General features: G+C 50.7%; 3 non-coding genes across 3 annotated transcripts; all 3 read left to right on the forward strand.

The window, feature by feature from the left end:
• Positions 1 to 10,126: 10,126 nt before the first annotated feature.
• trnae-cuc (transfer RNA glutamic acid (anticodon CUC)) lies at positions 10,127 to 10,198 on the forward strand. The gene has a single exon. It is a non-coding gene; the product is annotated as a tRNA-Glu (tRNA).
• A 1,162-nt stretch (positions 10,199 to 11,360) lies between these two features.
• On the forward strand, positions 11,361 to 11,432 carry trnae-uuc (transfer RNA glutamic acid (anticodon UUC)). The gene has a single exon. It is a non-coding gene; the product is annotated as a tRNA-Glu (tRNA).
• Positions 11,433 to 15,818: 4,386 nt separating this feature from the next.
• On the forward strand, positions 15,819 to 15,890 carry trnae-cuc (transfer RNA glutamic acid (anticodon CUC)). Its single transcript has one exon. It is a non-coding gene; the product is annotated as a tRNA-Glu (tRNA).
• Positions 15,891 to 21,772: the final 5,882 nt, after the last annotated feature.

Here is a 21,772-nt window from a genome sequence, read left to right on the forward strand (position 1 = left end):
AGAGAGGGTACAGAGGAGATTTACGAAAATGGCACCAGGGATGAGGGACTTCAGTTATTTAGAGAGATTGGAGCAGCTGAAATTTCTCTCTTTGGATCAGACAGGAATTAGGGTCAGAAATGGGGCCATTCGGCCCATTGAGTCCATTGCGGCTCTCTGTAGATCAAACCATTGCCCCATTCTAGACCTGTAACCCTATGGGTTTATTTCCCTCAAATGCCCGTCCATGATGGGAAACATTCCATCATCTCTGCTTCTACTCCCCTTGTAAGGAGGGGTTCCAGCTATTTACCACTTGCTTTAAATGTAAACGAAATTCGGAGAGCACAGAAAGAGGCCATTTCATTCATTGTTCCCATTCTTACTCTTGGAACAAGCTTTTCATCATTCTTCAAATTTATTTTCTTTTTCAGAATCTGGCCAATTCCCTTTACAACCTATAGTTTAATTTGAATCCTGCACCATTTTCAAGCTGCTGAGAAGAGTCTAGGGGCAGCACAGTGGTTAGCTCTGCTGTCTCACAGCCCCAGGGACCTGGGTTGAATGCAGGCCTTGGTCATTGTCTGAGCGGAGTTTGTATGTTCTACTCGTGTCTGTTTGGGTTCCTCCAGGTGCTCTGGTTTCCTCCCACAGTACAAAGATGTGCAGTTGGTTGGCCGGAGTGCGCAATGGAAATGTGGAACTTGTTCAAGGAACAGCTACTGCATGTCCTTGATACGTATGTACCTGTCAGGCAGGGAGGGAGTGGTCGAGCAAGGGAACCGTGGTTTACTAAAGCAGTCAAAACACTTGTCAAGAGGAAGAAGGAGGCTTATGTAAAGATGAGACATGAACGTTCATTTAGGGCGCTCGAGAGTTACACGTTAGCTAGGAAGGACCTAAAGAGAGAACTAAGAAGAGCCAGGAGGGGACATGAGAAGTCTTTGGCAGGTAGGATCAAGGATAACCCTAAAGCTTTCTATAGATATGTCAGGACTAAACGAATGACTAGGGTAAGAGTAGGGCCAGTCAAGGACAGTAGTGGGAAGTTGTTCTTGGAGTCCGAGGAGATAGGAGAGGTGCTAAATGAATATTTTTCGTCAGTATTTACACAGGAAAAAGACAATGTTGTCGTGGAGAATACTGAGATTCAGGCTACTAGACTAGAAGGGCTTGAGGTTCATAAGGAGGAGGTGTTAGCAATTCTGGAAAGAGTGAAAATAGATAAGTCCCCTGGGCCGAATGGGATTTATCCTCGGATTCCCTGGGAAGCTAGGGAGGACACTGCTGAGCCTTTGGCTTTGATCTTTAAGTCATCTTTGTCTACAGGAATAGTGCCAGAAGACTGGAGGATAGCAAATGTTGTCCCCTTGTTCAAGAAGGGGAGTAGAGACAACCTCGGTAACTATAGCCCAGTGAGCCTTATTTCTGTTGTGGGCAAAATCTTGGAAAGGTTTATAAGAGATAGGATGTATAATCATCTTTAAAGGAATAATTTGATTAGAGATAGTCAACACGTTTTGTGAAGGGTAGGTTGTGCCTCACAACCCTTATTGAGTTCTTTGAAAAGGTGACCAAACAGGTGGATGAGGGTAAAGCAGTTGATGTGGTGTATATGGATTTCAGTAAAGCATTTGATAAGGTTCCCCACGGTAGGCTACTGCAGAAAATACGGAGGCATGGGATTCAGGGTGATTTAGCAGTTTGGATCAGAAATTGGCTCGCTGGAAGAAGACAAAGGGTGGTGGTTGATGGGAAATGTTCAGCCCGGGGTCCAGTTATTAGTTGTGTACCACAAGGATCTGTTTTGGGGCCACTGCTGTTTGTCATTTTTATAAATGACCTGGAGGAGGGCGTAGAAGGATGGGTGAGTAAGTTTACAGATGACACTAAAGTCGGTGAAGTTGTGGACAGTGCGGAAGGTTGTTACAAGTTACAGAGGGACATAGATAAGCTGCAATGCTGGGTTGAGAGGTGGCAAATGGAGTTTAATGCAGAAAAGTGTGAGGTGATTCATTTTGGAAGGAATAACAGGAAGACAGAGTACTGGGCTAATGGTAAGATTCTTGGCAGTGTGGATGAGCAGAGAGATCTCGGTGTCCATGTACATAGATCCCTGAAAGTTGCCACCCAGGTTGAGAGGGTTGTTAAGAAAGCATACGGTAAGTTAGCTTTTATTAGTCGAGGGATCGAGGGATGGAGCCATGAGGTCATGTTGCAGCTGTACAAAACTTTGGGGCGGCCGCATTTGGAGTATTGCGTGCAATTTTGGTCGCCGCATTATAGGAACGATGTGAAAGCATTGGAAAGGGTGCAGAGGAGATTTACCAGAATGTTGCCTGGTATGGAGGGAAGATCTTATGAGGAAAGGCTGAGGGACCTGAGGCTATTTTTGTTAGAGAGAAGAAGGTTAAGAGGTGACTTAATTGAGGCATACAAGATTATCAGAGGATTGGATAGGGTGGACAGTGAGAGCCTTTTTCCTCGGATGGTGATGTCTAGCACAAGGGGACATAGCTTTAAATTGAGGGGAGATAGATATAAGATAGATGTCAGAGGTAGGTTCTTTACTCAGAGAGTCGTAAGGGCATGGAATGCCCTGCCTGCAACAGTAGTGGACTCGCCAACACTAAGGGCATTCAAATGGTCATTGGATAGGCATATGGACGATAAGGGAATAGTGTAGATTGGCTTTAGAGTGGTTTCACAGGTCGGCGCAACATTGAGGGTCGAAGGGCCTGTACTGCGCTGTAATGTTCTATGTTGAAAATGTCATCAGTGCAGCAGATCGAGAACTAATCCAGAGGCAGGAAGAAACGGACAGTGATTGGCTGCAAGAGAGAGAGAGGTTGACGCAATCGCAAATCTGGGTGGTATTGTGCCAGATTTGATTGCTCACACAGACACAAATATCTCCCAGATCTGGGTGCAAATCTCCAATGTGATGACAAGAAATGCTATCCACAATGCACGGTAGCATTGTGGATAGCCATGATAAATTGCCCTTAGTGTCCAAAATTGCCCTTAGTGTTGGGTGGGGTTACTGGGTTATGGGGATATGTTGGAAATGTGGACCTTGGGTAGGGTGCTCTTTCCAAGAGCCGGTGTAGACTCGATGGGCCGAATAGCCTCCTTCTGCACTGTAAATTCTATGAAAACTTCTCACTGAACGTATTCAGTCCATTGAGGTCACGGGATGTGAATACACCTAAAGAAGCTCAAATGCCACTTACTGAGACATTGTGTAAATGCTGCTCGGAGGTTAAGTGAGCGGGGTATAATCTTCCTGCATGTTTCTGAACCTGTGCTCGATGTATTGGGAGGTTTGCTCCTGGTTGGAGTGTCCCCGGGATGGGCAGTAACCCGCTGATTGAAGCTGCAGTCCCCGCGTTCTGCTGGCAGCGGGTGAATGGAGAGTTGGGGTAAAATCCTGCTGCTTGTCCCTCTCTCACCCACTGTGGAGCCGGGGAAGAAATAATCACATTCAAAACTTGTGGAAGTGTAAATGTCACATGGCTGTGAGATGGTGTATTGTGTTAATGTTCAACAACTAATCGGAACCATGAAGCTTTGCCTCACAATTACAGATGAGTAAGTTTTATTGTTTCTGCCCAGTATGAAACAGGGGAGTTTGTGTATGTTCTGCAAACGTGATAGTTTCACTTCAGAAAAAGATCAACAAAATTTGGAACCTCTTCAAATTTTGAACAAAACTTAATTGCGAAAAAGATTAACGATCAATGTTTTCAAAAATTGAAATGAATGATTTGAATTTACGAATGAATGTCCACCGGATGATGTGTTGTAAAGTTTCACAGGAACCGCAGAGACAAGGTTGAGGGTGTGGTATTATAGGTATTACGGTACCCGATAGGCTAAAGCACCATTGGTGGAAACTGTATGCTTTCTATTGGTTAGAATGTATGAAAGCTCCGCCCTGCTAGGCGGGGTATACGAACTTGTGCCGCCCCAGCAGCCTTCATTCTGTACTTGAGCTGCTGGGGGAAACATCTAGCTTATTAAAGCCTTCAGTTGGACTACAACCTCGCTTTAGTGGTCATTGATCATGCATCTATTTAATAAGCTCGTTTTTTTAAGAAGAAAGGAAGGAGCTCCGAATCAAGCCGGAGTGTCTGCGACTTAGCCCCCATGCGGCGAACTCAGCGGCAATCTTTAAGCACTGGCTGGCGTGCTTTAAAGGGTATCTCGGGAGGGCCAAAAACGCATGAACGGGAGAGCAGAAACTGCACGTCCTGCACTCAAGGGTGAGCTCGGAGATTTACACCCTCATCGAGGAAGCAGAAGACTTCGATGCAGCAATAGAACTGCTAAAAGGACATTATGTTTGCCCAGTGAACCAGGTCTAATGCTGGCACCTGCTTGCAACAAGGCGACAAACACCTGGGGAATCGCTGGAGGAATTCTACCGTGCACTCCTGGTGTTGGGAAGAAGCTGCAGCTGCCCACTGGTTTTGGCGAGCGAACACACAGAACTCTTGGTCCGGGACGCTTTCGTGGCAGGTATGCTATCTTCACAAATCCGCCAGCGTCTGTTAGAAAAGGACACCCTGGGTCTCAGCGAGGCATGGGCCCTTGCAGGCTCGCTGGACGTGGCCTCCAGGAATGCCCGCGCTTACATTCCCGACCACGCGTCAGCCCCATGGGCAGCGTGGAACCCCTCCGCGGCCGACCCCGAGACTACCCCCATTCCCCCACAGTCCTGCGCTGCAAGGCAGCCTGGCAACCCCGAGGGGCCCCGCTGCTACTTTTGCGGGCAGGCCAAGCACCCCCGCCAGCGCTGCCTAGCCCGCGCATCCACCTACAAGGGATGCGGCAAAAAGGGCCATTTTGTGGGGTTATGTCAGGCCCGTGCGGTTGCCGTGGTCTCCGGCGGTGAATGCGGACCGCAACCACAAATTTCTCCACGGGCCCCATGCGGCCAGCGTCGCCGCCATCTTCATATTCCAGGGCCACGTGCGGACCCCGGGCTCCGCCATCTTGTTCCGCGGACGCCACGTTGGAGGGATGGGCACCGCCATTTTGCGCACCCCCAGCCATGTGCGACCAATGTGAGCCGCCATCTTGAATGAACCCCCAGGACCCCAGCTCGGCTGACCACTCACTGCTCGAAGAGAACTCTCAACTGCTGCGATTAGCCTCGGTGACTCTGGATCAGTCTCGGCCTCGAACATTCTCAACTGCTACGACGACCGTATTCATCAACGGGCACGAGACGTCCTGCCTAATCGACTCTGGGGGCACGGAGAGCTTCATACACCCTGACACGGTAAGGTGCTGTTCTCTCCTCATTCACCCCGTTAATCAAAAAATCTCCCTGGTTTCCGATTCACAGTCAGTGGAGATAAAGGGGTTTTGTGTAGCAAACCTCACAGTCCAGGGAAGGGAGTTCAAAAATTTCCGTCTCTACGTCCTTCCCCACCTCTGCGCGGCTACATTACTGGGTTTAGACTTCCAGTGTAACCTTCAAAGTCTGACCTTCAAATTCGGCGGCCCTATACCCCCCCTTACTGTCTGCGACCTTGCAACCCTTAAGGTCGGCCCGCCTTCTCCTGTTTGCGAATCTCACCCCGGATTGCAAACCCGTCGCCACCAGGAGCAGACGCTACAGTGCCCTGAACCGGGTCTTTATTAGGTCAGAGGTCCAAAGGCTACTGAGGGAAGGGGTCATTGAATCCAGTAACAGCCCCTGGAGAGCTCAAGTAGTGGTGGTAAAGACCGGGAGAAGCATAGGATGGTCATCGACTACAGTCAGACCATCAACAGGTTTACGCAGCTGGACGCGTACCCTCTCCCCCGCATATCCAACCTGGTAAACAGGATCGCGCATTACAAGGTCTTCTCCATGGTGGATCTCAAGTCCACCTACCACCAGCTCCCCCTCCCTCACTGCTCCAAGGCCCTGAAACGTTACCTTGGTTTTTTTAGCTACTATGCCCAGTGGGTCCCCAACTACGCGGACAGGGCTCATCCCATGATCCAATCCACAGCTTTTACGCTGTCGATAGAGGCCCGCCAGGCCTTCAGCTGCATCAAAGCAGACATTGCAAAGGCCCGATGCACGCCATCGACAAGTTCCTCCCCTTCCAGGTCGAGAGCGACGCATCTGATGTAGCTCGGCGGCCACCCTCAACCAAGCGGGCAGACCCGTGCCCTTCTTCTCTCGTACGCTCTATGCTTCTGAAATCTGCCACTCCTCAGTCGAAAAGGTGGCCCAGGCCATAATAGAAGCTGTGTGACATTGGAGGCATTACCTGGCTGGCAAGAGATTCACTCTCCTCACGGACCAACGGTCGGTTGCTTTCATGTTTGATAATGATGTGGAGATGCCGGCGTTGGACTGGGGTGAGCAGAGTACGAAGTCTTACAACACCAGGTTAAAGTCCAACAGGTTTGTTTCGATGTCACTAGCTTTCGGAGCGCTGCTCCTTCCTCAGGTGAATGAAGAGATCTGTTCCAGAATCACATATATAGACAAATTCAAAGATGCCAAACAATGCTAGGAATGCGAGCATTAGCAGGTGATTAAATATTTACAGATCCAGAGATGGGGTAACCCCAGGTTAAAGAGGTGTGAATTGTCTCAAGCCAGGACAGTTGGTAGGATTTCGCAGGCCAGATGGTGGGGGATGAATGTAATGTGACATGAATCCCAGGTCCCGGTTGAGGCCGCACTCATGTGTGCGGAACTTGGCTATAAGTTTCTGCTCGGCGATTCTGCGTTGTCGCGGGTCCTGAAGGCCGCCTTGGAGAACGCTTACCCGGAGATCAGAGGCTGAATGCCCTTGACTGCTGAAGTGTTCCCCGACTGGAAGGGAACATTCCTGCCTGGTGATTGTTGCGCGATGTCCGTTCATTCGTTGTCGCAGCGTCTGCATGGTCTCGCCAATGTACCACGCTTCGGGACATCCTTTCCTGCAGCGTATGAGGTAGACAACGTTGGCCGAGTCGCACGAGTATGTACCGCGTACCTGGTGGGTGGTGTTCTCACGTGTAATAGTGGTATCCATGTCGATGATCTGGCACGTCTTGCAGAGATTACCATGACAGGGTTGTGTGGTGTCGTGGTCACTGTTCTGAAGACTGGGTAGTTTGCTGCAAACAATGGTTCGTTTGAGGTTGCGCGGTTGTTTGAAGGCAAGTAGTGGGGGTGTGGGGATTACCTTGGCAAGATGTTCATCGTCATCAATGACGTGTTGAAGGCTGTGAAGAAGATGAAGTTGTTTCTCCGCTCCGGGGATGTACTGGACGACGAAGGGTATTCTGTCGGTTGTGTCCCATGTTTGTCTTCTGAGGAGGTCGGTCCGGTTTTTCACTGTGGCGCGTTGGAACTGTCGATCGATGAGTCGAGTGCCATATCCCAGATCATCGACATGGATACCACTATTACACGTGAGAACACCACCCACCAGGTACGCGGTACATACTCGTGCGACTCGGCCAACGTTGTCTACCTCATACGCTGCAGGAAAGGATGTCCCGAAGCGTGGTACATTGGCGAGACCATGCAGACGCTGCGACAACGAATGAACGGACATCACGCAACAATCACCAGGCAGGAATGTTCCCTTCCAGTCGGGGAACACTTCAGCAGTCAAGGGCATTCAGCCTCTGATCTCCGGGTAAGCGTTCTCCAAGGCGGCCTTCAGGACCCGCGACAACGCAGAATCGCCGAGCAGAAACTTATAGCCAAGTTCCGCACACATGAGTGCGGCCTCAACCGGGACCTGGGATTCATGTCACATTACATTCATCCCCCACCATCTGGCCTGCGAAATCCTACCAACTGTCCTGGCTTGAGACAATTCACACCTCTTTAACCTGGGGTTACCCCATCTCTGGATCTGTAAAGATTTAATCACCTGCTAATGCTCGCATTCCAAGCATTGTTTGGCATCTTTGAATTTGTCTATATATGTGTTTCTGGAACAGACCTCTTCATTCACCTGAGGAAGGAGCAGCGCTCCGAAAGCTAGTGACATCGAAACAAACCTGTTGGACTTTAACCTGGTGTTGTAAGACTTCGTACTATGTTTGATAATGCACAGTGGGGCAAGATAAAAAACGATAAGATCTTGCGGTGGAGGATCAAACTCTCCACCTACAACTACGAGATCTTGTATCTTCCTGGGAAGCTAAACGAGCTTCCTGATGCCCTGTCCCACGGCACATGTGCCACCGCACAAGTGGACCACCTCCGAGCCCTCCACGAGGACCTCTGCCACCTGGGGGGTCACTCGCTTTTTCCATTTTGTCAAGACCCGCAACCTGCCCGACTCCATCGAGGAGGTCAGGACAGCCACTAGGGACTGCCAAATCTGCACGGAGTGCAAACCGCACTTCTACCGACCAGAGAAAGCGCACCTGATAAAGGCTTCCCGTCCCTTTGAACGCCTCAGCATGGACTTCAAAGGCCCCCTCCCCTCCACCGACTGCAACACGTACTTCCTGAATGTGATTGACGAGTACTCCCGGTTCCCATTCGCCATCCCCTGCCCCGACATGACCGCAACCACCGTCATCAAGGCCCTCCATAGCATCTTGGCACTGTTCGGGTTCCCCGCTTACATACACAGTGATAGGGGGTCCTCCTTTATGAGCGACGAACTGCATCAATTCCTGCTCAGCAAGGGCATCGCCTCGAGCAGGACGACCAGTTACAACCCCCGGGGTAACAGACAGGTAGAGAGGGAGAACGGAATGGTCTGGAAGACCGTCCTGGAAGCCCTATAGTCCAGGAACCTCCCAGTCTCCCACTGGCAAGAAGTCCTCCCGGATGCCCTCCACTCCATCCGGTCACTGCTTTGTACGACCACCAATCAGACACCCTACGAATGTCTCCTGGTCTTCCCTAGGAACTCCTCCTTTGGGACCTCGCTCCCGACCTGGCTGGCAGCACCCGGACCCAACCTGATCCGAAAACACGTGCGGGCGCACAAGTCGGACCCGTTGGTCGAGAGGGCCATCTGCTCCTTGCTAACTCCCAGTACGCCTACGTGGCGTACCCCGATGGCCAACAAGATATGGTCTCCCTACGGGACCTGGCGCCTGCCGGAACCCCATGCACATCCCAGCCACCTGTCCCACCCTCCCCTCCACCACAACACCTTACAGGAGGATCGGTCCTTCCCCCCACCCCGTCTAAGCCCCCCTACCCACCGATGCCCCCCCCGCAGGCACTCACTTCCCAGGACAACTGTTTTCCCCACCAGCTCCGTCTAGGGGTGCCGAAGCTGCCATGGAGATCGAAGCCACGTTCCCGGAGTCACAGACGCCCGAGCCTCCACCGGAGTCACCACCGAAGCTCCGACGATCACAGAGGACGACCAAGGCCCCCGATCGACTGATTGCTTCATTTTAATTGTAAACTGTAAATATAAACCATCAAATGTACATAGCTATCAGAATTTTAAATAGTTACTAAACACTGTACGGAGGTATTACGATACCTTCATAACTAATTATACCACGTTGCCACAGTTTGTAGTTTCAGGCCACTACCCCCGCTGGACTCTTTTTTAACAAGGGGTGAATGTGGTATTATAGGTATTACGGTACCTAATAGGCTAAAGCACCATTGGTGGAAACTGTATGCTTCCTATTGGTTAGGATGCTCCGCCCTGCTAGGCGGTGTACAAGAACCCGTGTCGCCCCAGCAGCCTTCATTCTGTACCTGAGCTGCTGGGGGAAACATCTAGCTTATTAGCCTTCAGTTGGACTACAACCTCGCTTTAGTGGTCATTGATCGTGCATCAGATGGGCTTTGGAAATTGGAAGTTGCACATAGAATCATAGAATTTACAGTGCAGAAGGAGGCTATTCGGCCCATCGAGTCTGCACCGGCCCTTGGAAAGAGCACCCTACTTAAGTCCACACCTTCACCCTATTCCCTTAACCCAGTAACCCCACCTAACCTTTTTGGACCCTAAGGGCAATTGAACAGCTTTTGGGACTATTTCACCTCACTGTCGATTTCATGTTACAGCGAACAACAATCGGTGTTGCGATTGGCTGGAAATGTCACTTGTGTTCATTCTAAACATGTAATTTTGTATACTTCTAATCAAAACACGGAAATCAAAATGAAAGGTGAGTGATGTATTGTCAACCCGGGTTCAATCTGTCAGTTTCCCTGGTGGTCTAGTGGTTAGGATTCGGCGCTCTCACCGCCGCGGCCCGGGTTCGATTCCCGGTCAGGGAATGATGCTTTATTGTTGTCCACCAAACCGTTCAACGAAGCTGAATCGCAGTTTCACAGAAAAGAGCTCTGCCAGAATCAGTTCAGTGACATTTGTCGTTTCACATCAGAGCTGCACAAGTCATCGAGAACAAATCCAGAGGCAGGACGAAACGGACAGTGGTTGGCTGCAAAGTGCGAGAGATGTTGATGCAAGTGAAAATCTGCGTGGTATTGGGCCAGATTTAATTGTTCACACAGGCACAAATATCTACCCGATCTGGGAGCAAATCTCCAACGTGATGACAAGACTTCGAACTGAAAGTATTCAGTCCATTGAGGTCACAGGAGCTCAATACACCGAAAGAAGCTCAAAGGAGGTTCCACTCACTGTGGAGGTTAAGTGAGCGGGGTATAATCTACCTGCATGTTTCTGAGCCTGTGCTCGGTGTATTGGGAGCTTTGCTCCTGGTTGGAGTGTCCCCGGGATGGGCAGTTAGCCGCTGATTGAAGCTGCAGTCCCCGCGTTCTGCTGGCAGCGGGTGAATGGAGAGTTCGGGTAAAATCCTGCTGCTTGTCCCTCTCTCACCCACTGTGGAGCCGGGGAAGAAATAATCTCATTCCAAACTTGTGGAAGTGTAAATGTCACAAGGCTGTGAGATGACGTGTTGTGTTAATGTTTAACAACAAATCGAAGCAAGGAAACTTTGCCTCATAGTTACAGATGAGTAAGTTTTAATGTTCCTGCCCTGTCTGAAACAGGGGAGTTTGTGTTTGTTCCGCAAACGTGATAGTTTCACTTCAGAAAAAGATCAACAAAAATTGGAAACTATTCGAATTTTGATCAAAACTTAATTGCGAAAAGGATTAACTATCAATGTTTTCAAAAATTGAAATGAGTTATTTGGAATTACGAATGAATGTCCGCCGGATAAGTTTCACAGCAGCCACATTGATACATTGGGTTTTGGAAATTGGAAGTTACACATGAGCAGCTTTTGGGACCATTTCACCTCACTGTCGATTTCATGTTACAGCGAACAACAATCGGTGTTGTGATTGGCTGAAGATGTCACTGGTGTTCATTTCAAACATGTAATTTTGTATATTTCTAATTAAAACTCGGAAATCAAAATGAAAGGCGAATGATATACTGTCAGACGGGTTAAAACACTGTTTGTCAGTTTCCCTGGTGGTCTAGTGGTTAGGATTCGGCGCTTTCACCGCTGCGGCTCGGGTTCAATTCCCGGTCAGGGAATGATGAATTATTGTTGTCCAGCAGAATGTTCAATGAAGCTGAATCGCAGTTTCACAGAAAAGAGCTGTGCCAGAATCAGTTCAGTGACTTTGTTGTTTCACATCAGAGCTGAAAAAGTCACAAGTGCATCAGGTCGGGAACAAATACAAAGGGAGGAAGAAATTGGCTGCAAGTGAGAGATATGTTGACGCAAGCGCAGATCTGTGTGGTATTGGGCCAGATTTTATTGCTCACTCAGACAGAAATATCTCCCCGATCTCGGTGCAAATCTCCAGCGTGATGACAAGAAAACTTCTAACTGAAATTATTCAGTTCATTGAGGTCACAGGAGCTGAATACAGCGAAAGAAGCTTCAAGGAAATGGGGGGAGCAGATACGTGGAGATTTAGCCGGCCGACGGCGAGGGAGTTCTCGTACTACTCCCACGTCCACAAGGTGTACTCCCGAATTGACTACATTGTTGTGAGTAGGGACCTGCTGGCCGGAATGGTGGGGGCAGAATATTCGGCAATTGCCAGATCGGACCATGCTCCGCACTGGGTAGACCAGCAGTTTTGTAAGGACGGCTTTTAGCGCCCACCATGGAGGCTGGAAGTTGGACTATTTGCGGACGAGGCGGTGTGTGCGAAGCTGAGGAAATGCATGCAGAATTACCTGCAGGTGAACAATACTGGAGAAGTCTCGGCAGCGGTGCTCTGGGAGGCACTGAAGGCAGTGGTGAGAGGGGAGCTGGTTTCAACCCGAGCGTACAGGGACAGGACTGATAGGGCAGAGACGGACCGACTCATTAAGGAAATTCTACGGACGGACAGGAGTTACACGGAATCCCTGAGGCCAGAGTTACTCAGGAAACGACAGAGGCTGCAGGCCGAATTTGGGGTGCTGACTACAAGCAAGGCTGTAGAGCAGCTTAGAAAGGTAAAAGGTGCGATTTATGAGCATGGGGAGAAGCCCAGTAGAATGCTTGCACAGCAACTGAGGAAGAGGGAAGCGGCTAGGGAAATAGGGAGGGTAGTGGATGGGGAAGGTAATCTAGTGGGTGTTCCAGCAGGGCTGAACAAGGTCTTTAAGGACTTTTGTAGGAAGCTGTACACTTCGGAACCACCTGGGGGACTGGGGGGATGAGGCGATTCCTGGATGGACTGACCTTCCCAAGAGTGGGGAGACGTTGGTGGATGGACTGGGGGCCCTGGTCTGGATCGAAGAGGTATTGGGGGGCCAGAAGGTCATGCAGTTGGGTAAAGCCCCGGGGCCGGGCGGGTATCCGGTAGGGTTTTACAAAAAATTTGCCAGGATAGTGGGGCTGGTGCTGGTCAGGGTCTTTAACAAGGCAACAGACAGAAGGAGTTTACCCCTGGCGATGTCGCAGGCCACCATCTCGCTCATTCTGAAACGGGATAAGGACATGGAGGCCTGTGGGTCATACAGGCCGATCTCTTTGATAAACGTAGACACCAAGCTACTGGCCAAATTTTTGGTGACCAGAGTTGAGGACTGTGTACCGGATGTAACTGTGGAGGACCAAACCGGGTTTGTAAAGGGGAGGCAGCTGGTGGCCAACATAAGAAAGCTGCTCAACATGATTATGATGCCCCCCGGAGAGTAGGGAGGTAGAGATAGTGGTAGCCATGGATGCTGAAAAGGCTTTTGACCGGGTCGAGTGGGATTATCTGTGGAAGGTACTAGGATGGTTAGGGTTCGGGGCGGGGTTCATCGACTGGGTTAGGCTATTGTATCAGGCGCCGGAGGCGAACAGGACAACATCGGACTACTTTAGACTGCACCGTGGGACAAGACAGGGCTACCCTCTCTCCCCACTACTGTTTGTGCTGGCCATAGAGCCGCTGGCAATTGCACTGAGAACTTCTAGGGGCTAGAAAGGGCTGATCCGGGGGGGAGTGGAACATAGAGTCTCGTTATATGCGGATGATCTGCTGTTATATGTATCAGACCCAATGGTGGGGATGGACGGTATTATGGCAACCCTGAGGGAATTTAGCCGGTTCTTCGAATACAAATTGAACATGGCTAAGAGTGAGTTGTTTGTAATTCAGGCGAGGGGGCAGGAGAGTAGGCTGAAGGGGTTGCCGTTCAAGCTAGTGGGGGAGAGCTTCCGATATTTGGGGATTCTGATGGCACGGGACTGGGGCAGGTTGCATAAGCTCAACCTGTCCCGACTGGTCGAACGAGTGAGGGAAGAGGTCCAGAGGTGGGATGCACTCCCGCTGTCATTGGCGGGGAGGGTGCAGACTGTTAAGATGACGATTCTCCAGCGGTTCTTGTTTGTTTTTTAATGTCTCCCCATCTTTATCCCACAGTCCTTCTTTAAGAGGCTGAATAAAATTATTCTGGGATTTGTATGGGCAGGGAAGTCCCACGGGTGAAGAGGGCGATGCTTGAAAGGAACAGAGGAGAAGGGGGGCTGGCATTGCCGAACTTCAGCAACTATTACTGGGCGACCAACATAGCGATGATAGGGAAATGGATGGTGGGTGTGGGGTCGGTTTGGGAGCGGATGGAGGCTGCTTCATGCAGGAGCACTAGCTTAGCAGCCCGGGTCACGGCGCCTCTGCAGCTTCCGCCGGCATGGTACTCCACCAGCCCGATAGTGGTGGCGGTTCTTCGGATCTGGGGCCAGTGGAGGAGGCATGTAGGGGAGATAAGAGCATCGGTGTGGACCTCAATGTGCAGCAACCACCGATTTGCCAGGAGGAATGGACGAGGGGTATCGACTGTGGAGGAGGGTGGTGATTGTGAGGATGGGGGATCTGTTCCTGGAAGGGAGCTTTCCAAGCATGAGGGCGCTGGGGGAGAAGTTTGGGCTGGCGAGAGGGAACGACTTTAGATACTTGTAGGTGAGGGATTTTGTAAGCAGACTGGTGCCGTCCTACCCACACCTCCCGCCGAAGGGGAGGCAGGACAGGGTAGTTTCTAGGGGAGAGGTGGGAGAGGGTAGAGTCTCAGACGTCTACAAGGAACTAATGAGAGCTGAGGATATGAAGATCAAGGACCTGAAGCTTAAGTGGGAAGAGGAGCTCGGGGTGGGGAGATGGAGGACGGTGTCTGGGCAGAAGCCCTGAGCAGAGTAAACATGACCGCAACATGCGCCAGGCTCAGCCTGATCCAGTTTAAGGTTGTGCACCGGGCCCACATGACGGTGGCCCGGATGAGCAAACTCTTCGGGCTGGAGGACAAGTGTGCTAGATGTGCCGGAGGGCCGGTTAACCATGTACACATGTTCTGGTCGTGCCCGAAACTCGGGGGGGGGGGGGGGGGGGGGTACTGGCAGGGATTTGCAGATATCATGTCCCGGGTATTGAAAACTGGGGTGGTAATGAGCCCGGAGGTGGCAATCTTTGGGGTTTCGGAGGACCCGGGAGTCCAGGAAGAGAGGGAGGCCGACGTTCTGACCTTTGCTTCCCTGGTCGCCCGGCGACGAATACTGTTAGCATGGAGGGACCCCAAACCACCGAGGGCTGAGGTATGGCTATCGGACATGGCGAGCTTTCTTGGCCTAGAGAAAGTCACGTTCGCCTTGAGAGGTTCGCCCGAAGGTGGCAGCCATTTATTGACTTCTTCGGAGACGACTAAGCGTCAGCAGGGGGTAGGGGTGGGCGGGGCTAGGGTAGATTCGGGGGATATTGAGGCAGGTCCGTGCGTGAACAGAGCCGTGGTTTGCACTATGTTTAATTTGTAATTTGTGTCTTGACTTCTTTTTTTTGTACTGTATGGCAGCGGGTGAATGGAGAGTTCGGGTAAAATCCAGCTGCTTGTCCCTCTCTCACCCACTGTGGAGCCGGGGAAGAGAGAAACACATTCCAAACCTGTGGAAGTGTAAATGTCACAAGGCTGTGAGATGACGTGTTGTGTTAATGATTAACAACAAATAGGAACCAGAAAGCTTTGCCTCATAATTACAAAATTACTGTTTCTGCCCAGTATGAAACAGGGGAGTTTGTGTATGTTCAGCAAACGTGGTAGTTTCACTTCAGAAAAAGATCAACAAAAATTGGAAACTATTCAATTATTGATCACAACGTAATTGCGAAAAAGATTAACTATCAAAGTTGGTAGATTGAAATGAGTTATTTGAAATTACTGATGAATGTCCGCCGGATGTTGTGTTGTCAGTTTCGCAGGGGCCACAGTGATCAAGTTGGTGGGTTTAGGAAATTGGAAGTTACACATGAGCAGCTTTTGGGACTATTTCACCTCACTGTCGATTTCATGTTACAGCGAACAACAATCGATGTTGTGATTGGCTGAAGGTGTCACTTGTGTTCATTTTAAACATGTAATTTTGTATACTTCTAATGAAAACTCGGAAACCAAAATAAAAGGTGAGTGATATACTGTCAACCCGGGTTAAAACCTTCCTCGTTTGTTTCCCTGGTGGTCTAGTGGTTAGGATTCGGCGCTCTCACTGCCGCGGCCCGGGTTCGATTCCCGGTCAGGGAATGATGAATTATTGTTGTCCAGCAGAATGTTCAATGAAGCTGAATCGCAGTTTCACAGAAAAGAGCTGTGCCAGAATCAGTTCAGTGACATTTGTTGTTTCACATCAGAGCTGAAAAAGTCACAAGTGCAGCAGGTGGAGAACAAACCCAGAGGCAGGAAGAAACGGACAGTGATTGGCTGCAAAGTGAGAGAGGTGTTGACGCAAGCGAAAATCTGGGTGGTATTAGGACAGATTTTATTTGAATTTGGTAAATGCCATTGTTTGGTGGAAGTTGGTTCCTGGGTCACACCAGAGGTTTAACTGTGTGAATTCAGGATCACTTCAATACAGAGCATCCCACACACACAGTGAGTGTCCCAGAGCGTCTCACACACAGTGAGTCTCCGGGGACGCTGCCTCAGCCCAGAGCGCCCCACACACAGAGTGACTGTCCCGGGACGCTGCCTCAGCCCAGAGTGTCCCACACATACAGTGAGTGTCCCGTGACATCCCAGCGCGTCCCACACACACAGTGAGTGTTCCGGGACGCTACCAAAGACATGACGGCGATCCGGCAGCGGGAGCTTCGAGCAGCAACAAAGAGCCAATTGACAAACGTGGCCCCGCACAATCAAGCTCTCTCCAGTTCCCCACCATCACCAGTGCGGACTGCCTGTCTGGGATTGCCTGTCTGGGTCTGCCTGTCTGGGTCTGCCTGTGTGGGACTGCCTGTCTGGTTCTGCCTGTCTGGGTCTGCCTGTCTGGTTCTGCCTGTCTGGGACTGCCTGTCTGGGTCTGCCTGTCTGGGACTGCCCTCTGGGTCTGCCTGTGTGGGAGTGCCTGGCTGGGTCTGCCTGTCTGGGACTGCCTGTCTGGGACTGCCTGTCTGGGTCTGCCTGTCTGGTTCTGCCTGCCTGGCTCTGCCTGTCTGGGACTGCCTGTCTGGGTGTGCGTGTGTGAGAGTGCCTGTCTGGGTCTGCCTGTCTGGGACTGCCTGTCTGGGTCTGCCTGTCTGGGACTGCCTGTCTGGGTGTGCGTGTGTGGGAGTGCCTGTGTGGGACTTCCTGTCTGGGACTGCCTGTCTGGGTCTGCCTGTCTGGTACTGCCTGTCTGGGTCTGCCTGTCTGGGACTGCCTGGCTGGGTGTGCGTGTGTGAGAGTGCCTGTCTGGGTCTGCCTGTCTGGTTCTGCCTGCCTGGCTCTGCCTGTCTGGGACTGCCTGTCTGGGTGTGCGTGCGTGGGAGTGCCTGTCTGGGTCTACCTGTCTGGGACTGCCTGCCTGGGTCTGCCTGTCTGGGACTGCCTGTCTGGCTCTGCCTGTCTGGGACTGCCTGTCTGGGTCGCTGCGGACAAATATTGATAATTTCCCCGTCTGATTAGCAAAACCAAACATTCAGACAACAAGAGGGCAGAAAGCGTAAACAATCAATAATGAGGATTCTATTCAAATTTAATTTCATAAATGTATTTTTTAAATGTTCCTTCCTGTACATTCCCATTTAATGTTCCAGTCGGGGAACACTTCAGCAATCAAGGGCATTCAGCCTCTGTCTGGGTCTGCCTGTCTGGGACTGCCTGGCTGGGTGTGCGTGTGTGAGAGTGCCTGTCTGGGTCTGCCTGTCTGGTTCTGCCTGCCTGGCTCTGCCTGTCTGGGACTGCCTGTCTGGGTGTGCGTGCGTGGGAGTGCCTGTCTGGGTCTACCTGTCTGGGACTGCCTGCCTGGGTCTGCCTGTCTGGGACTGCCTGTCTGGCTCTGCCTGTCTGGGACTGCCTGTCTGGGTCGCTGCGGACAAATATTGATAATTTCCCCGTCTGATTAGCAAAACCAAACATTCAGACAACAAGAGGGCAGAAAGCGTAAACAATCAATAATGAGGATTCTATTCAAATTTAATTTCATAAATGTATTTTTTAAATGTTCCTTCCTGTACATTCCCATTTAATGTTCCAGTCGGGGAACACTTCAGCAATCAAGGGCATTCAGCCTCTGATCTCCGGGTAAGCGTTCTCCAAGGCGGCCTTCAGGACCCGCGACAACGCAGAATCGCCGAGCAGAAACTTATAGCCAGGTTCCGCACACATGAGTGTGGCCTCAACCGGGACCTGGGATTCATGTCGCATTACATTCATCCCCCACCATCTGGCCTGCAAAATCCTACCAACTGTCCTGGCTTGAGACAATTCACACCTCTTTAACCTGGGGTTACCCCATCTCTGGATCTGTAAAGATTTAATCACCTGCTAATGCTCGCATTCCAAGCATTGTTTGGCATCTTTGAATTTGTCTATATATGTGTTTCTGGAACAGACCTCTTCATTCACCTGAGGAAGGAGCAGCGCTCCGAAAGCTAGTGACATCGAAACAAACCTGTTGGACTTTAACCTGGTGTTGTAAGACTTCGTACTGTGCTCACCCCAGTCCAACGCCGGCATCTCCACATCATGGCTACCAACGACACCGCAAACTGCCGGCTCAAAGTGGAGAGGATCTCCAGGAAGATCGCGCATACAGACACTGACATTAAGTTTCTACAAAGATGCAAGAAAGCAGACAAGATCCCGAAAGGGCTACAGATCACAAACCCACTCAAGTCGACCTACAACACAGACTTCGCTGAGAGACTCTGCCGTCGCACCTCTCTCACACTCCTCAACCACCTCGTCCGCCAGCTCTACAGCAGACGACACAACCTGGAAACCAAGATAGAGGCCATATTCTCAACTTGCGCTCAGGATGCAGCAGACCAGCTGCGGAACACCGCCAAACAGATGAGACAACAATACTATGCCACCTAAATGCATACCAAGAACAGAAAGCTTGAGAAACTTGGCATCACCACCGGCAGCAACCAAGCCACCCCCGGTGTCACAGTAGAAAACAATACAGGGAAATCTATTGTCAACTTGTCAGACTACACCCTTCAACCAGACGAAATCGAAGTCCTCAGCAGAGGGCTCAATTTCTGCACCGCCACCAAAATGGACCCCATCAGTCTCGCGGCAGACACGGAGGAATTGATCAGGCGAATGAGGCTCCGGGAATTCTTACACAGACCCCAAGAGGCCAACAGCGAACCCAAGCAGACTACCAATGAACCGGAACAGCAGACCGAGAGATCTGCGGTGCGGCAACCGAAGAGGAAAGAGTCGAATTGGACCCCTCCGGAAGGCCGCTGCCTTAGACTCGACATGTATGCTCAAGCCGTCAGGAGTCGCGTCAATGCCAGATTCATCAGTCGCATTCACAAGACAACCCCGAACGTCACCCAAGCACAACGCAATGCCATCCGCGCTCTCAAGACCAACCACAGCATCGTCATCAAACCAGCAGACAAAGGGGGGGCCACTGTCGTACTGAACAGAACGGACTACTGCAAAGAAGTATACCGACAACTGAACAACCAAGAACACTACAGACAGTTACCTGCAGATCCGACCAAGGAACACAACTGCCAACTTAACAGACTGATCAAGACCTTGGATCCAGATCTTCAGAGCACCCTACGTGCTCTCATCCCACGTACTCCCCGCATTGGAGATCTCTACTGCCTCCCGAAAATACATAAGGCCAACACACCAGGCCGCTCTATCGTTTCAGGCAATGGGACCCTGTGTGAGAACCTCTCTGGCTACATCGAGGGCATCTTGAAACCCATCGTCCAAGGTACACCCAGCTTCTGTCGCGACACGACGGGCTTCCTACAGAAACTCAGCACCCATGGACCAGTTGAACCAGGAACATTCCTCGTCACAATGGACGTCTCGGCACTCTACACCAGCATCCCCCATGACGACGGCATTGCTGCAACAGCCTCAGTACTCAACACCGACAACTGCCAATCTCCAGACTCAATTCTGCAACTCATCCGCTTCATTCTGGATCACAACGTCTTCACCTTCGACAACAAGTTCTTCATCCAGATGCACGGAACAGCCATGGGGACCAAATTCGCACCCCGATACGCCAATATCGTCATGCACAAGTTTGAACAGGACCTACTCACCGCACAGGACCTTCAACCGATGTTATACACCAGATACATCGATGACATTTTTTTCCTTTGGACCCACGGCGAAGAATCACTGAAATGACTACACGATGACATTAATAAGTTCCATCCAACCATCAGACTCACCATGGACTACTCTCCAAAATCAGTTGCATTCTTGGACACACTCGTCTCCATCAAGGACGGTCACCTCAGCACTTTGCTTTACCGCAAACCTACGGATAACCTCATGATGCTCCACTTCTCCAGCTTCCACCCTAAACACATTAAAGAAGCCATCCCCTATGGACAAGCGCTCCGTATACACAGGATCTGCTCAGACGAGGAGGAGCGTAACAGACATCTACAGACGTTGAAAGATGCCCTCGTACGAACGGGATATGGCACTCGACTCATCGATCGACAGTTCCAACGCGCCACAGCGAAAAACCGGACCGACCTCCTCAGAAGACAAACATGGGACACAACCGACAGAATACCCTTCGTCGTCCAGTACTTCCCCGGAGCGGAGAAACTACGTCATCTTCTTCACAGCCTTCAACACATCATTGATGATGATGAACATCTTGCCAAGGTAATCCCCACACCCCCACTACTTGCCTTCAAACAACCGCGCAACCTCAAATGAACCATTGTTTGCAGCAAACTACCCAGTCTTCAGAACAGTGACCACGACACCACACAACCCTGTCATGGCAATCTCTGCAAGACGTGCCAGATCATCGACATGGATACCACGATTACACGTGAGAACACCACCCACCAGGTACGCGGTACATACTCGTGCGACTCGGCCAATGTTGTCTACCTCATACGCTGCAGGAAAGGATGTCCCGAAGCGTGGTACATTGGCGAGACCATGCAGACGCAGCGACAACGAATGAACGGACATCGCGCAACAATCACCAGGCAGGAATGTTCCCTTCCAGTCGGGGAACACTTCAGCAATCAAGGGCATTCAGCCTCTGATCTCCGGGTAAGCGTTCTCCAAGGCGGCCTTCAGGACCCGCGACAACGCAGAATCGCCGAGCAGAAACTTATAGCCAAGTTCCGCACACATGAGTGCGGCCTCAACCGGGACCTGGGATTCATGTTGCATTACATTCATCCCCCACCATCTGGCCTGCAAAATCCTACCAACTGTCCTGGCTTGGTACAATTCACACCTCTTTAACCTGGGGTTACCCCATCTCTGGATCTGTAAAGATTTAATCACCTGCTAATGCTCGCATTCCAAGCATTGTTTGGCATCTTTGAATTTGTCTATATATGTGTTTCTGGAACAGACCTCTTCATTCACCTGAGGAAGGAGCAGCGCTCCGAAAGCTAGTGACATCGAAACAAACCTGTTGGACTTTAACCTGGTGTTGTAAGACTTCATACTGTGCTCACCCCAGTCCAACGCCGGCATCTCCACATCATTCCCATTTAAGGGGGCGGAGATGGCTGGGGGTGTGGGTGGGGGGTTGGGGTTACTGGTTATTCAGTTTAGTTTATCCTGCCCGATAACAGATGGGATGCAGGCCCGAACAGAGAAACTAGCAGAGTGGGCAGTGGGTTGGACGTGAATTCATCTTTTTCTTCAATAAATTGCCCTGCTCTTATGAATATGGGCACAGCTTGGCTACACAAGGTTACAAGTGTGCCTGGGCGTTTTTTGAGGAAAGAGCAGTGCGTGGGGCAGTCCACATTCTCGTTATAATAATAATCTTTCCTCCTGTCACAAGTCGGCTTACATTAACACTACAGTGAAGTTACTGGGAGAATACATTGAGGGCTCAACGTTAGCATTCAATCCACACCCAGAGAGATATCGAGGCCCCCACATTACACAGAATTGTTTCCTGTTCAATGGCAGCTGAGTGGCCAGAATCTCTCTCCTGCATTTTGCAC

The sequence above is a fragment of the Scyliorhinus torazame genome, chromosome 5 (genome assembly GCF_047496885.1).
Source record: "Scyliorhinus torazame isolate Kashiwa2021f chromosome 5, sScyTor2.1, whole genome shotgun sequence".
Lineage (NCBI taxonomy): Eukaryota > Metazoa > Chordata > Chondrichthyes > Carcharhiniformes > Scyliorhinidae > Scyliorhinus > Scyliorhinus torazame.